The sequence below is a fragment of the Saimiri boliviensis genome, chromosome 8 (assembly GCF_048565385.1).
Source record: "Saimiri boliviensis isolate mSaiBol1 chromosome 8, mSaiBol1.pri, whole genome shotgun sequence".
Lineage (NCBI taxonomy): Eukaryota > Metazoa > Chordata > Mammalia > Primates > Cebidae > Saimiri > Saimiri boliviensis.
In genome coordinates, this window is record NC_133456.1 from 3279640 (window position 1) to 3294160 (window position 14521).

Consider the following 14521-nt stretch of genomic DNA (forward strand, 5'->3'; position numbering starts at 1 on the left):
CTTGCCTAGGCTTTTCAGAACCATCCAGTTATCTGCTTACAAAATGTTCCTTTGAAAGCTCCAAGCCACTATACTAATACTTGCTTAATTTTTTATGAGGGAAAATGATCACTGATCCATATACTCAGATTCTTTAAAAAAAAAAAAAGGATTCATAAAAAATAAGAAATATACTACATCTTTTCTGTTTTATATATGTGAAAATTTAGAATTGTAGGAAAACCCAACATAATCACAGCAGAAAAAAATAACATTTTTTGCTTATGAATAAAAAACACATATACTGGTTTTCCAGAAAAACTCAAATTTTTAAAATTTTTCAACAAGTGTTTATCAATGAATACATAAACATGACTTAATTACACTGCTTAGCTAAATAAATTCAGAAATCAGAAAAAATAATCCTCCCTCAGACTTGGACTCATACATTTTGATTCTAGAAAATAAACTAACAGTTGGGATGAAAGCATTGTTTTCATGACTTTTTTCATAATTTTATTTATAGTATTTCTTGTCTTTCAAAAAAAAAAGACAAAACATTTGGATATTTCACCAAAAAAACAAAACAAAACAAAAAAAACCTTACAGAAATCTACACAAATGGCCAACATGCATACAAAAAGATGTTCAATATCATTAAATCTTAACTTTCCGGTCTTTTTCAAAACAGTTTTAAACGGGAGGAAGGAGCAAAACAAATTCAATAGAGACGATAGAGAAGACTGTTCAAAGTCCAGTAAAGCACATGAAAAGATGTTCAGCATCATCGGTCATCAAGGAAATGCAATTAAAATCACAAAGAGATACTACTACACTTCCATTAGAAAGTATGATGATAAAAAGACTGACCATATAAGTGTTGGCCAGAGTGTGAAGAAAATGAAACCCTCCTATATGGCTGGCAGTGGGGATGCAATATGGCACAACCACTTATGACAGCTTGGCAGTTTCTTATAAAGTTAAGAATGCACTTAGGAAATTACCCAGCAATCCAACTCCTAGGATTTACCCAAAAGAAAGGAAAACAGGCTCCCAACACAATGGCTGACTAGATGCAGCCAGGTGGAAGAGCTACCACCAAGGGGCAGGGGCGATGGGTGCACTCCTGACAGATCTTCAGAGGGAAGGCACAGAAACTGGACAGAGAGAAGACACAGAAGCTAGGCTGAAGAGGGAGAAAACTGGGAAGCCTGCACAGGACTGCCATGTACCAGGACTCATTCCTAGCCCCCAGTGACTCTGGGTCAACAGTTGAGTGGAGCAATCCACTCTCAGGAAGGGTTTCTGGAATCCCAGCAGGAGGAGACCCCTCAACCACCACAGACACTTGAGTTGGCAGGGAGGGCTGCTTAGAGAAAGTGGCAGGGGCAGCACACCAGCTGATGCGGAGACCAGAAGCTTTGGTGCAGGAGGAAAGTCTGTAGCAGAGCACAGCCAGTGAGGGCCGTCCCTCTAGGCTTGACTTGCTCCCATAGGAGACCTTAGCCCTACTGGAACTGTTGGACCTGAACTCTGTAGGGCTGTCTTGCCCATCAAACAAGGCTGGTGTGACCCAGCTACTCAGGAGGCTGAGGCACGATAATTGCTGGAACCCAGGAGGTGGAGGTTGCAATGATCGGAGATCACGCCACTGCACTCTAGCCTGGGCAACAGAGTGAGACTCTGTCTCAAAAAAATAAAATAAAAAAATAAACCTTACAGAAATCTACACTTAAAATGTATGTATTTTGTTGCATGTAAATTACACATCAGTAAGATAACTAAAAAGCCAGTAAGAAAATGCAAGCTATTCATATTGCATGATGAAACCTTACTTAATTGAAACAAGGTCAGTCTTACGAAATTCAGATACAGGAAAACGGGAAAATGGGTAACATGCCCAAGAACAGTGGAAAATTAGTAAAGAGCATAACAAGGGTTGTATTCCATAACAGATGGCTACAACACACAGAGCATCAGCAAGTTGAAGGATGGAAGTGGAATCACCCAGAAGACAGACTTCTTGATTTCGATATTCCAATGTCCATGGGAATAACTGACACAAGGACAAATCCAAGCCAGTTAAATTAGGCTGAATTTCTCAGGGACCCAACAAAACGCACCTCTGCCTTCATTCAGGTACACTGCATCAGCAGAATTTACTCCACAGAAGCACAGAGGTGAAAACAGAGTGCCCTTAAGGATCCAGGTTGACGCCTTTAAGCAGAATGAAAATGGGAATACACAGATCATCTACAATCAGCTAGCTGCCAAATCAAAGTTTTTAAGCCGAAAGGTGCAGACAGGAAACAAAAAACTAACCGAGAGAAGATGGAAAAGAGAACAGCTCATGAAAAAGAAAAGTATCAGCCGTCCTATGATACCACAATCCTGACAGTGTTCTTCATGGGCCAGTGCCCCCACAGCTTATGTGAGTAACAGTCCTTCTCCGGCGCCCACTTTCACCTCCCCATGACAGAGCACTTGCAGTGTCCTGGACAGCAGCTCTTCTTCCCCAAATCATCAGGGAAGTGGAGCTTCACAGGCCTCTGGTGAACAAATTCAGCCTTCAGCTACGATCCAGGAAACATGGTAATGGCTGCTCAAAAATAAGATTCTCTTCTTACACAAGACTATTCTCAGTTTTTCAGGTGCTGACTTATTAAAACTGATAAAGGAAGATTTAGCTCAAACTTGTAGTGCAGCCAGTGAAATTCGGCTCTGTAATTCACCGAAGTCAAGGTCAGGCAGGCCCCGTTTAATCACCGATGTCTGCGAGGAGCAGACAAGCAGCAATGGTGCTGCAAGGGCAGCAGCAAGCCCCGGCAGTGCAAACAAAAATGGCAGTGGGGCACCGTACGTTTATCATGCAGTCTACTTGGAAGACATGATTGCCTCAGAAGTCGCTCAAAAACTTTCGCGGGTGTTTCATATTCCTCTCCTCCAAATTAATCAGATTTACAGACAGGGTCCAATTGGTATTCACATTCTCATTAGTGATCAGATGGTTCCGAACTTTCAAGATGAGAGTTGTTATTTATTCTCCACGGTAAAAGTTGAAAATAGTGATGGTATCCACATAATTTTAAAGTGATGTTTTATATAAACTGAATTATATTCAGTCCCAAATAGTCACACTTAAAAGTGTGTGAAGCCTGAATCCAAGAAGTCTTAGGATTGGATTTTACCATATGAAATGTTTCATACTGAAAACACAGACGACCTTTCTAATGCGCTGTATGAGAGGTGAATCTTCTCACTGTCACTGCCATAGCCAAGCATCCTCATGAGAGTGAGCACATCGGCAGACCATGCACCCAGCTCTGGAGCTCACAGTCCAGGCACAGCTGCCTGCTTCTCTGGCACAGGCCAGTAAATACAGCTCCTAGAAGCAGCCTTTGCTGTCTTTTTACACTGTGGGCATTTACCTTTCTGTGCCAGTTTGGGTTTTACAGCCTGAACTTTATGCTGACCTGGAGAGGAGACAGTGGGGCGGGGGGACAGTGCTGTTGTGGAGTTATCAGTGAATCTGTATGTGGAGAGATGTGTTGGGTTGATGCGGCCACTGGTGGTCAGTTAAGAAGCTCAGCACCTTCTTGGAAGAAATCATGTCTAAGGGTGTAGGTTTGATGTGATCAGGCCAGATTGCAGAAGATCCAAGCAAGGAAAACGGGCTGGCAGCAAACTGCATTATCAGGAGAACCTTGGTGAGAGGATCAGTGTAAATCCTAATAGGTGCAAAGACTTCTGTGTTTTGGCTTTGTGGCAGATTTATTGAAAAACTTTTTTGCTTCTGCTTCCATTTTTAGCATTTTAGTTTCTGGTTTTCATTTTTGGAGATTCCTTGCCTTTTAAACTCATGTGTTTTTTCTCTCATCTTCTTCCGTGTCTCCATCTCTGACTATACCCCACCCCACTCCAATCCCCAACCCCCAGCATCCTGTTAAACATTTTTAAAGCCCTTCCCCAGACATTGGAAATAGGTGCCCCAAGGAGGAAGAGAAAGTATTATTGTTGATAGCTTCTGACTAGGTGTTAAGGGATCTTCATTAGGAACAAGATGAAATTTTTCATGGACACACCAGATGTTATCAATAAAACACTAAAATCTACCATACAAATCCCTAAAGCTTCTCCTCAAATACTGAGCTTCAGTGCAATCAGGGACAGACATTCTGGTGACTATTTAGGAGTTTTTTACACACCATATAATAGCTTCTTTCTCTATAAAAAAGAGTGCCTCTTTCATAAAACAAAATGCTTATCTGCTAGCATACAGAAGGAATCCACTGTTTCCTCACTTCCCTCCTATATTTCTGTCCTTCATCCAAAACCTTCCCAAAATCTATCAGCAATCATTTTTGAGGCCTGTGGTATAAGGTACTGAAATTTTTTTAAATGTCTATTACATTTTAATTGCAGCATCTCTCTGTCCATATACCCAGGTGTCCTGATTTGAAGGTACTATTTGATCCTCATCTTTGTTCAGGCAAAAATAGGAAATGAATAATTTTTGAGTTTGAAATCTCTCCCAGAAGACAAACTACTTCAGTGGGTTAAACCTTTGACATTTTGTTTTATTCATAAAGGGGGTTAATTATTTGCTAAAAAGAAGCATAGTCGGCCTGGCATGGTGGCTCACGCCTGTAATCCCAGCACTTTGGAGGCCGAGGCGGGTGGATCACAAGGTCAAGAGATCGAGACCATCCTGGTCAACATGGTGAAACCCCGTCTCTACTAAAAATACAAAAAATTAGCTGGGCGTGGTGGCGCGTGCCTGTAATCCCAGTTACTCAGGAGGCTGAGGCAGGAGAATTGCCTGAACCCAGGAGGCGGAGGTTGCGGTGAGCCGAGATCGTGCCATTGCACTCCAGCCTGGGTAACAAGAGTGAAACTCCGTCTCAAAAAAAAAACAAAAAACAAAAAACAAAAAAGAAGCATAGTCTATTTTCATCTTCAATTTGAAAATATCTGTAACTCCTCATAGACCATATAGGCAGAGAGCTTTCCTTTGTGGTTTTTCCCTTTGCTTTTGTGTGACCACATGTTTTCTGTACCAGTCACTGGGGAAAAAAGTGAGTTTATCTCTTGTTTTAAAAATTTTGCTTGTCTATTTAGCCTTACTTTTTGGGAATCAAGTTTATGGAACAATAAATGTCATTTAATGCTTTTTTGAAGTTCCTCGTCAGGTTTTAGAAGCTGGATGAGAATAGTTAGACACTTATCAAATTATACTGAGTGGCACTGAACATGAGTTTGTCCCAGTGAAACAGGCTAAATAAATTATGGCAGCAGAAAATTTGTTACTTTTTTTTAACAGTAAGATGTAGTAAGACACTACAGGCCAGTATCTCTGTTAAATATTAATGCAAAAATCCTCAACAAAATACTAGCGAACCAGGCTGCTTCAACATATGTTAAGTCCATAAATGTAATCCATCACAGAAACAGAAACAAAGACAAAAACCACATGATTATCTCAATAGCTGCAGAGAAGGTCTTTGACAAAATTCAACAGCCCTTTATGCTAAAAACTCTCAGTAAACTAGGTATCGATGGAATGTATCTCAAAATAATCAAAGCTATTTAAGACAAACTCTGAAAGCATTCCCTCTGAAAACTGGCACAAGACAAGTATGCCCTGTCTCACCACTCGTATTCAACAGAATAAAGTTCTGGCCAGAGCAATCAGGCAAGAAAATAAATAAAGGATATTCAATTAGGAAACAAAGAAGTTTTGATTACTGTAGTCTTGTAATGCCTCCAGCTTTTTTTTTCTTAGGATTGTCTTGGCTATGCAGGCTCTTTTTGGGTTCCATATGAAGTTCAAAGCGTTTTTTTTTTTTTCCAGTTCTGTGAAGAAGTTCATTGGTAATTTAATGGGGATAGTGTTAAATCTATAAATTGCTTTTGGACAGTATGGCCATTTTCATGATATTAATTCTTCCTAACCATGAGCATGGAATGTTTTTCCATCTGCTTGTGTCCTCTCTTGTTTCTTTGAGCAGTGGTTCATAGTTCTCCTTGAAGAGGTCCTTCATGTCTCTTGTTAGTTGTATTCCTGGGTATTTTATTCTCTTTGTAGCCATTGTGAATGGGAGTTCAGTCATGATTTGGCTCTCTGTATGTCTGTTACTGGTGTATAAGAATGCTTGTGATTTTTGCACATTGATTTTGTATCCTGAGACTTTGCTGAAGTTGCTTATCAGTTTAAAGAGATTTTGGGCTGAAACAGTGGGGTCTTCTAAATATACAATCATGTCGTCACAATACCTGACTTCAAACTATACTACAAGACTACAGTAATCAAAACAGCACGGTACTGGTACCAAAACAGAGATATAGACCAATGGAACAGAACAGAGGCCTTGGAGGCAACACCACACATCTGCAACCATCTGATCTTTGACAGACCAGACAAAACAAGCAAAGGATAAATAAAGCCAACAGGACACATACTACATTATAAACTGACCAAATATTCAAATTTAGTTGTTTTAGAGGAGAAGAGATGAGCAAAGACAGAAAGCCTATTTAACAAAATAATAAAAACCTATTTAATAATAAAATAAAATTTAATAATAAAATTTCCCAACTCTTATGAGAGATACACACATCAAGATACAGTACACTCAAATTTTCCCAAATCGATTCAATCCAAAGACGACTTCTCCAAGGTCCTATACTTCTCCCAGACATTATACTCAAATTGTCAAAAATCAAAGCCAAAGAAAGAATTCTAAAAATAGCAATAGAATAGTAGCAAGACACATACAAGGGAACCTCCATCAGACTAACTAAATTCCTCAACAAAAACTTTATAGCATAGGAGAGAAAGGGATGATATGTTCAAAGTGCTGAAATAAAGACCTACCAGCCAAGAATGCTACCTTCAGCAAAGATAGCCTTCAGAAATGAAGAAGAAATAAAGACTTTATCAGACAAACAGAAACAGATAATTTATAATGGCTAGACTGATGCTATAAAAAATGCTTAAAGGAGTCGTATATCTAGAAGCAAAAAGACAATATCTACCATCATGATAATACACAAAAGTATAAAACTAACTGGAAGAGCAGAAACAAGAAAGAGGAATCAATCATTATCACTAAAGAAAACCACCAACCCGTAAGCATAAACAATAAAGAGAAAGAAAGGAACAAAGGATATACAAGACAATCAGAAAGCAATTAACAAAATGACAAATGTCTTTTTTAAAATTTATTTATTACACTTTAAGTTCCTGGGTACATGTGCAGATTGTACAGGTTTGTTACATAGGTATACATGCACCATGATGGTGGTTTGCTACATCCATCACCCCATCATCTACATTAGGTATTTCTCCTAATGCTATCCCTCCCCAATCCCCCCACCCACTGCTATCCCTCCCCTAGCCCCCACCCCCCAGGCCCCAGTGTGTGATGTTCCCCTCCCTGTGTCCATGTGTTCTCATTGTTCAACACCCACTTACAAGTGAGAACATGTGGTGTTTGGTTTTCTGTTCTTGTGTCAGTTTGCTGAGAATGATGGTTTCCAGCTTCATCCATGTTCCTGCAAAGGACATGAACTTATCCTTTGTTTGGTTTTCTGTTCTTATGTCAGTTTGCTGAGAATGATGGTTTCCAGCTTCATCCATGTTCCTGCAAAGGACATGAATGCATCCTTTGTCTGGTTTTCTGTTCTTGTGTCAGTTTGCTGAGAATGACGGTTTCCAGCTTCATCCAGGTTCCTGCAAAGGACATGAACTCATCCTTTTTTACAGCTGCATAGTATTCCATGGTGTATATGTGCCACATTTTCTTTATCCAGTCTATCATTGATGGGCATTTGGGTTGGATCCAAGTCTTTGCTATTGAGAACAGTGCTGCAATGAACGTATGTGTGCATGTGTCTTTATAACAGAATGATTTATAATCCTTTGGGTATATATTCAGTAATGGGATTGCTTGCTGGGTCAAATGGTATTTCTATTGCTAGATCCTTGTGGAATCGCCACACAGTCTTCCACAGTGGCTGAATTAATTTAAACTCCCACCAACAGTGTAAAAGTGTTCCTATTTCTCCACATCCTCTCCAGCATTTGTTGTCTCCTGATTTTTTAATGATCGCCATTCTAACTGGCATGAAATGGTATCTCAATGTGGTTTTGATTTGCATTTCTCTAATGATCAGTGATGATGAACTTTACTTCCTACGTTTGTTGGCTGCATAAATGTCTTATTTTGAAAAGCATTTCCTTTCCCCACTTTTTGACAGGGTTGTTCATATCCTTTGCCCACTTTTTGATGGGGTTGTTTTTTTCTTGTAAATTTGTTTACGTTCTTTGTAGATTCTGGATATTAGCCCTTTGTCAAAATGAGTAGATTGCAAAAATTTTTCCCCATTCTGTTGGTTGCCAGATCATTCTACTGATAGTTTCTTTTGCTGTGCAGAAGCTCCTAAGTTTAATTAGATCCCAATTGTCTATTTTGGCTTTTGTTGTCATTGCTTTGGTGTTTTAGTCATGAGGTCCTTGCCCATGCCTATGTCCTGAATGGTATTGCCTAGGTTTTCTTCTAGAGTTTTTATGGTGTTAGGCCTCATGTTTAAAGCTTTAATCCATCTAGAGTTAATTATTGTATAAGGAAGGGATCCAGTTTTCTGCATATGGCTAGACATTTTCCCAACAGCACTTATTAAACAGGGAATCCTTTCCCCATTGCTTGTTTTTGTCAAGTTTGTTAGAGATCAAATGGTTGTAGCTGTGTGGCGTTCTTTCAAGGCCTCTGTTCTGTACAATTGGTCTGTATCTCTGTTTTGGTATGCTGTCTTGGTTATGCGGGGCTCTTTTTCAGTTCCATGTAAAGTTTAAGTTGTTTTTTTCCAACTCTGTGGAGAAAGTTATTGGTAGCTTGATGGGGACAGCATTGAATTTATAAATTACTTTGGGCACTATGGCCATTTTCATGATATTGATTCTTCCTAACCATGAGCATGGAATGTTTTTCCATCTGTTTGTGTCCTCTCTTATTTCCTTGAGCAGTGGTTTGTAGTCCGCCTTGAAGAGGTCTTCACATCCCTTGTTAGTTGTATGCCTTGGTATTTTATTCACTTTGTAGCAATTGTGATTGGAGACCACTCATGATTTGGCTATTATTGGTGTATAAGGAATGCTTTGATTTTTGCACATTGATTTTGTATCCTGAGACTTTGCTGAAGTTGCTTATCAGCTTAAGGAGATTGTGAGCTGAGACACTGGGGTTTTCTAAATATACAATATGTCACCTGCAAACAAGGACAATTTGACGCCCTCTCTGCCTATTCAAATACCCTTTATTTCTTTCTCTTGCCTGATGGCCCTAGCCAGAACTTCCAATATAATGCTGAATAGGAGTAGTGAGAGAGGGCATCCTTGTCTTGTGCCAGTTATCAAAGGGAATACTTCGTTTTTCCCTATTCAGTATAATATTAGGTGTGGGTCTGTCATAAATGGCGCTTATTGTTTTGAGATATGATCCACTGATACCTAGTTTATTGAGAGTTTTTAGCACAAAGGGCTGCTGAATTTTGTTGAAGGCTTTCTCTGCATCTATTGAGATAGTCATGTGGTTTTTGTATTTGGTTCTGTTATATGATAGATTATGTTTACAGATTTGTGGATGTTGAATCAGCCTTGCATTCCTGGCAAGAGGCCAACTGGATCGTGATAGATGAGCTTTCGGATGTGCTGTTGGATTCAGTTTGCCAGTATTTTGTTGAAGATTTCTGCATCAATGTTCACCATGAATATTGGCCTGAAATTTTCTTTCTTAATTGCATCTCTGCCACGTTTTGGTATCAGGATGATGTTGTTCTCATAAAATGAGTTAGGGAGGATTCCCTCTTTTTGTATTGTTTGGAATACTTTCAGAAGGAATGGTACCAGCTCCTCTTTGTACCTCTGGTAGAATTCAGCTGTGAACCCGTCTGGTCCTGGACTTTTTTTGGTTGGTAGGCTATTAATTGCTGCCTCAGCTTCAGACCTTGTATTGGTCTATTCAGGGATTCAACATCTTCCTGGTTTAGTCTTGGGAAGGTGTAAGTCTCCAGGAATTTATCCATTTCTTCTAGATTTACTGGTTTATATGCATAGAGGTGTTTGTAGTAATCTCTGATGGTAATCTGTATTTCTATGGGATCGGTGGTGATATGCCCTTTATCATTTTTTATTGCATCTATTTGAATTTTCTCTCTTCTTTTTTATAAGTCTGGCTAGTGTTCTATTTTGTTGATCTTTTTAAAAACTGGCTCCTGGATTTATTGATTTTTTGATGGGTTTTTGTGTCTCTATCGCCTTCAGTTCTGCTTTAAAATCTTAGTTATTTCTTGCCTTCTGCTAGCTTTTGAATTTGTTTGATCTTGCTCCTCTAGTTCTTTTAATTGTGATGTTAAGGTGTTGATTTTATCTTTCCTAACTTCTCTGATGGGCATTTAGTGCTATAAATTTCCCTCTAGATACTGCTTTAAATGTGTTCTGGAGATTCCGGTACGTCGTGTCTTCATTCTCAGTGGTCTCGAATAACATCTTTATTTCTACCTTCATTTAATTATTTATCCAGTAGTCATTCAGTAGCAGGTTATTTAGTTTCCATGTAGTTGTGCAGTTTTTAGCAAACTTCTTAATCCTGAGTTCTAACTTGATTGCACTGTGTTCTGACAGACTGTTTGTTATGATTTCCATTCTTTTGCATCTGCTGAGGAGTATTTTACTTCCAATTATGTGTTCAATTTTAGAATAAGTGTGATGTGGTGCTGAGAAGAATGTATATTCTGTGGTTTTGAGGTAGAAAGTTCTGTAGATATCTATTAAGTCCCAATGAGATGAACCTGGTACCTCAGTTGGAAATGCAGATCACTCATCTTCCGGTGCGCTCTCGCTGGGAGCAGCAGACCAGAGCTGTCCTTATTCGGCCATCTTTGACAAATGTCTTTATACTACCAATAATAACCTTAAATGTAAATGGTTTAAATTATCCAGCTTAAATATGTAAACAGTCTAAGTGGATTTAAAAAAACAAGACCAAACTATATCCTTCCTAGAAAAAATTATCTTTACTTATAAAGACACATATAGACTGAAAGTGAAGGGATACAAATATATATGTGTGTGTATGTGTGTGTGTGTGTGTGTGTGTGTGTGTGTGTATATATACACAAATATATATGTGTGTATGTATGTATACATACATACATGTATACATGTATGTATGTATACATACATACACACATAATATCAGACAAATGAAAACAAAACATGCAGAACAAAAAAGCTATACATACTTATGTCAGACAAAATAGACATTCAGTCAAAACATACAAAGATACAAAAATATCATCATATACTGATATAAGCATAAATTCAGCAAGAAAATAAAAAATCTGAATACATACACCCAACATCAAAGCAAACAGAAATATAAAGTACGTGTTATTAGAGCTAAAAAGGAAGACAGATCCCAATACAATAATTGTTTGGAACTTGAACATCCTCTTATATGGTTTGGGTCTGTGTCCCCACCCAAATCTCATGTCGAACTGTAATACCTAATGTTGGAAGAGGAGCCTTATGGGAGGTGGTTGGATCATGGGGGAGAATTCCCCCCTTGCTGTTCCCCTGATAGTGAGGGAGTTCTAATGAAATCTGGTTATTTATAAAAGTGTAGCGTCTCCCCCTTTGTTCCCTCTTTCTCCTGCTCCAGCCATGTACAATGCACTATCTTCCCCTTCACCTTCTGCCATGATTTGTAAGTTTCCTGCAGCTTCCCAAGAAGCAGAAGCCTGGACAGCTTGCAGAACCATGAGCCAATTAAACCTCTTGTCTTTATAAATTACCCAGTGTCCGGTAGTTCTTTATAGCAATTTAAGAATTAACTAATATACCCTCTATGAACACTAAACAGATCATCTAGACAGAAAATCAAGAAAGAAACATCAGGTTTAATCTGCACTACAGATCAAAGAGATCTAACAGATATTTACAAAACATTTCATCCACCAAATGCAGAATACACATTTTTCTCACCAGTGCAAGAAACATTCTTCAAGACAGATCATATGATGGGACACAAAACAAATCAAGACTGCAATCATATAAAGTATCTCCTCAGATCACACTGGAATAAAACGAGAAATCAAATACAAGTAGAATGCTGGAAACTGTACAAATCCCTGGAAATTAAACAACAAGCTCCTGAACGGCCACTGGGTCTGAAGAAATTTTTTTTTTAATTCTTTTACTTCCTGAAACAAATGAAAACAGAAACAGAACATATCAAAACTATGGACAAGCAAAAGTAGTACTGAGAGAGAAATGAATAGCAACGAACACCTACATCAAAAGTAGAAAGATTTCAAATAAAAAAGTTACAGTGGACCTCAATGGACTAGATAAGCAAGAACAAGGCCAGGCGCAGTGGCTCATGCCTATAATCCCAGCACTTTGGGAGGCTGAGGTGAGTGGATCACAAGGTCAGGAGTTCAAGACCAGCCTGAACAACATAGTGAAACCCCGTCTCTACTAAAAAATATAAAAATTAGCTGGGCATGGTGGCATGTTTCTGTAGTCCCACCTACTCAGGAGGCTGAGGCAGGAGAATCACTTGAATCCGGGAGGCAGAGGTTGCAGCGAGCTGAGATACTGCCATTGCACTCCAGCCTCGGCAACAAGAGCAAAACTCCATCTCAAAAAAGAAGAAGAAAAGAAGAAGGAAGAGGAGGAGGAAAAGGAGGAAAAGCAAGAACAAAACAATAATCAGTAGGAGGAAAGAAATATTAAAGACCAGAGTAGAAATAAACAAAATAAAGACTTTTTAAAAGATCAAAACATAAAGTTGGCATTTTGAAAAAATTAATATACCACTAGCTAGACCAACCAAGAAAAAAAGACCCAAATAAAATTGAAAACAAAAAGCAAGGCATGAAAATTGATACCACAGAAATACAAAGGATCATCCAACACTACTAGTAATATGAAAAACTACATGCTAACAAATGGGAAATCCTAGAGCAAACGAAGAAAGAAAACAACTTCCGGGCACAGTGGCTCGTGCCTGCGATCCTGACACTTTGGGAAGCCGGGAAAGGAGGATTACTTGAGACCAGGTGTTTAAGACCAACCTGGGCAACACAATGAGACCCCATCTCTACAAATTCAAAAAACTGGCCAAGCATGGTGGCACACACCAATAGTCTCAGAGACTTGGAGCCTGAGGAATGAGGATCACTTAAGCCCAGGAGGTCAAGGCCACAGTGAGTTATGATCATGCTACTGCACTCCAGCATGGGCAATAAAGCAAGATCCTGTCTCAAAACAACAAAAATTTAAAAACAGAAAACTATTCAATTCATAATAGCTTCAGAAGTAAGAAAGCATTTAGGAATAAATTTAACAAAAAAAGGTCAAAGACACACCGAAAACTATAAAACACTATTAAAAAAATTATAGAGGACATAAATAAACAGAAAGACATCCCATGTTTATTAATCTGAAGACAGTATTTTTTTTTCTTTTTTTAAATTATACTTTAGTTTCTGGAGCACATGTGCAGATCATGCAGGACTGTTGCATAGGTACACACAAGGCAATGTGGTTTGCTGCCTCCATCCCCCTGTCACCTACATCTCGCATTTCTCCCCATGTTATCCCTCCCTGACCACCCCACCCCCCAACGCTGTCCCTCCTTTGCCCCCCAACAACAGACCCCAGTGTGTGATGCTCCTCCCCTCCCTGTGTCCATGTGTTCTCACTGTTAAACATGAGACTATGAGCGAGAACATGCAGTGTTTGATTTTCTGTTCTTGTGTCAGTTTGCTGAGAATGGTTTCCAGATTCATCCATGTCCCTACAAAGGACACAAACTCATCATTTTTATGGCTGCATAGCATTTCACGGTGTATATGTACCACATTTTCCTTGTCCAGTCTATCATTGATGAGCATTTGGGTTGGTTCCAGGTCTTTGCTATTGTAAACAGTGCCACTTTGAACATACGTGTGCATGTGTCTTTATAATAGAATGATTTATAATGCTTTGGGTATATACCCAGTAATGGGATTGCTGGGTCAAATGGAATTTCTATTTCTAGGTCCTTGAGGAAGCACCACACTGTCTTCCACAACGGTTGAACTAGTTTACACTCCCACCAACAGTGTAAAAGGGTTCCTGTTTCTCCACAACCTCTCCAGCATCTGTTGTCTCCAGATATTCTAATGATCACCATTCTAACTGGCATGAGGTGGACAATATTGTTAAGATGGCAATATTCACCATTTTTGTCTGTAGATTCAATACAATCACTGTCAAAATCCTTGCTGGTTTTTTGTTAAAAATGACAAGCTGATTCTAAAATTCAACTGAAAATGCAAGAAACCCAGAACAGTCCCAGAAAATCTTGAAAAAAAAATAACAAAGTTGTAAGACTCACACTTCCCAATTTCAAAATTTACTACAAAGTTGCAATAGCACACAGCAGTACCAGCATATGGACAGACGTATAGATCAGTGGAAGAGAATTGAGAATCC

General features: G+C 39.0%; 1 protein-coding gene and 1 pseudogene across 15 annotated transcripts in view; one reads left to right on the plus strand and one right to left on the minus strand.

Annotated features, from left to right (window-relative positions):
• Positions 1-14521, minus strand: part of SENP7 (SUMO specific peptidase 7) — a 216935-nt gene that overhangs the window by 111340 nt on the left and 91074 nt on the right. The gene's annotated exons all lie outside the window — the stretch shown is intronic.
• LOC104650168 (upstream-binding protein 1 pseudogene) lies at positions 1816-3073 on the plus strand (annotated as a pseudogene).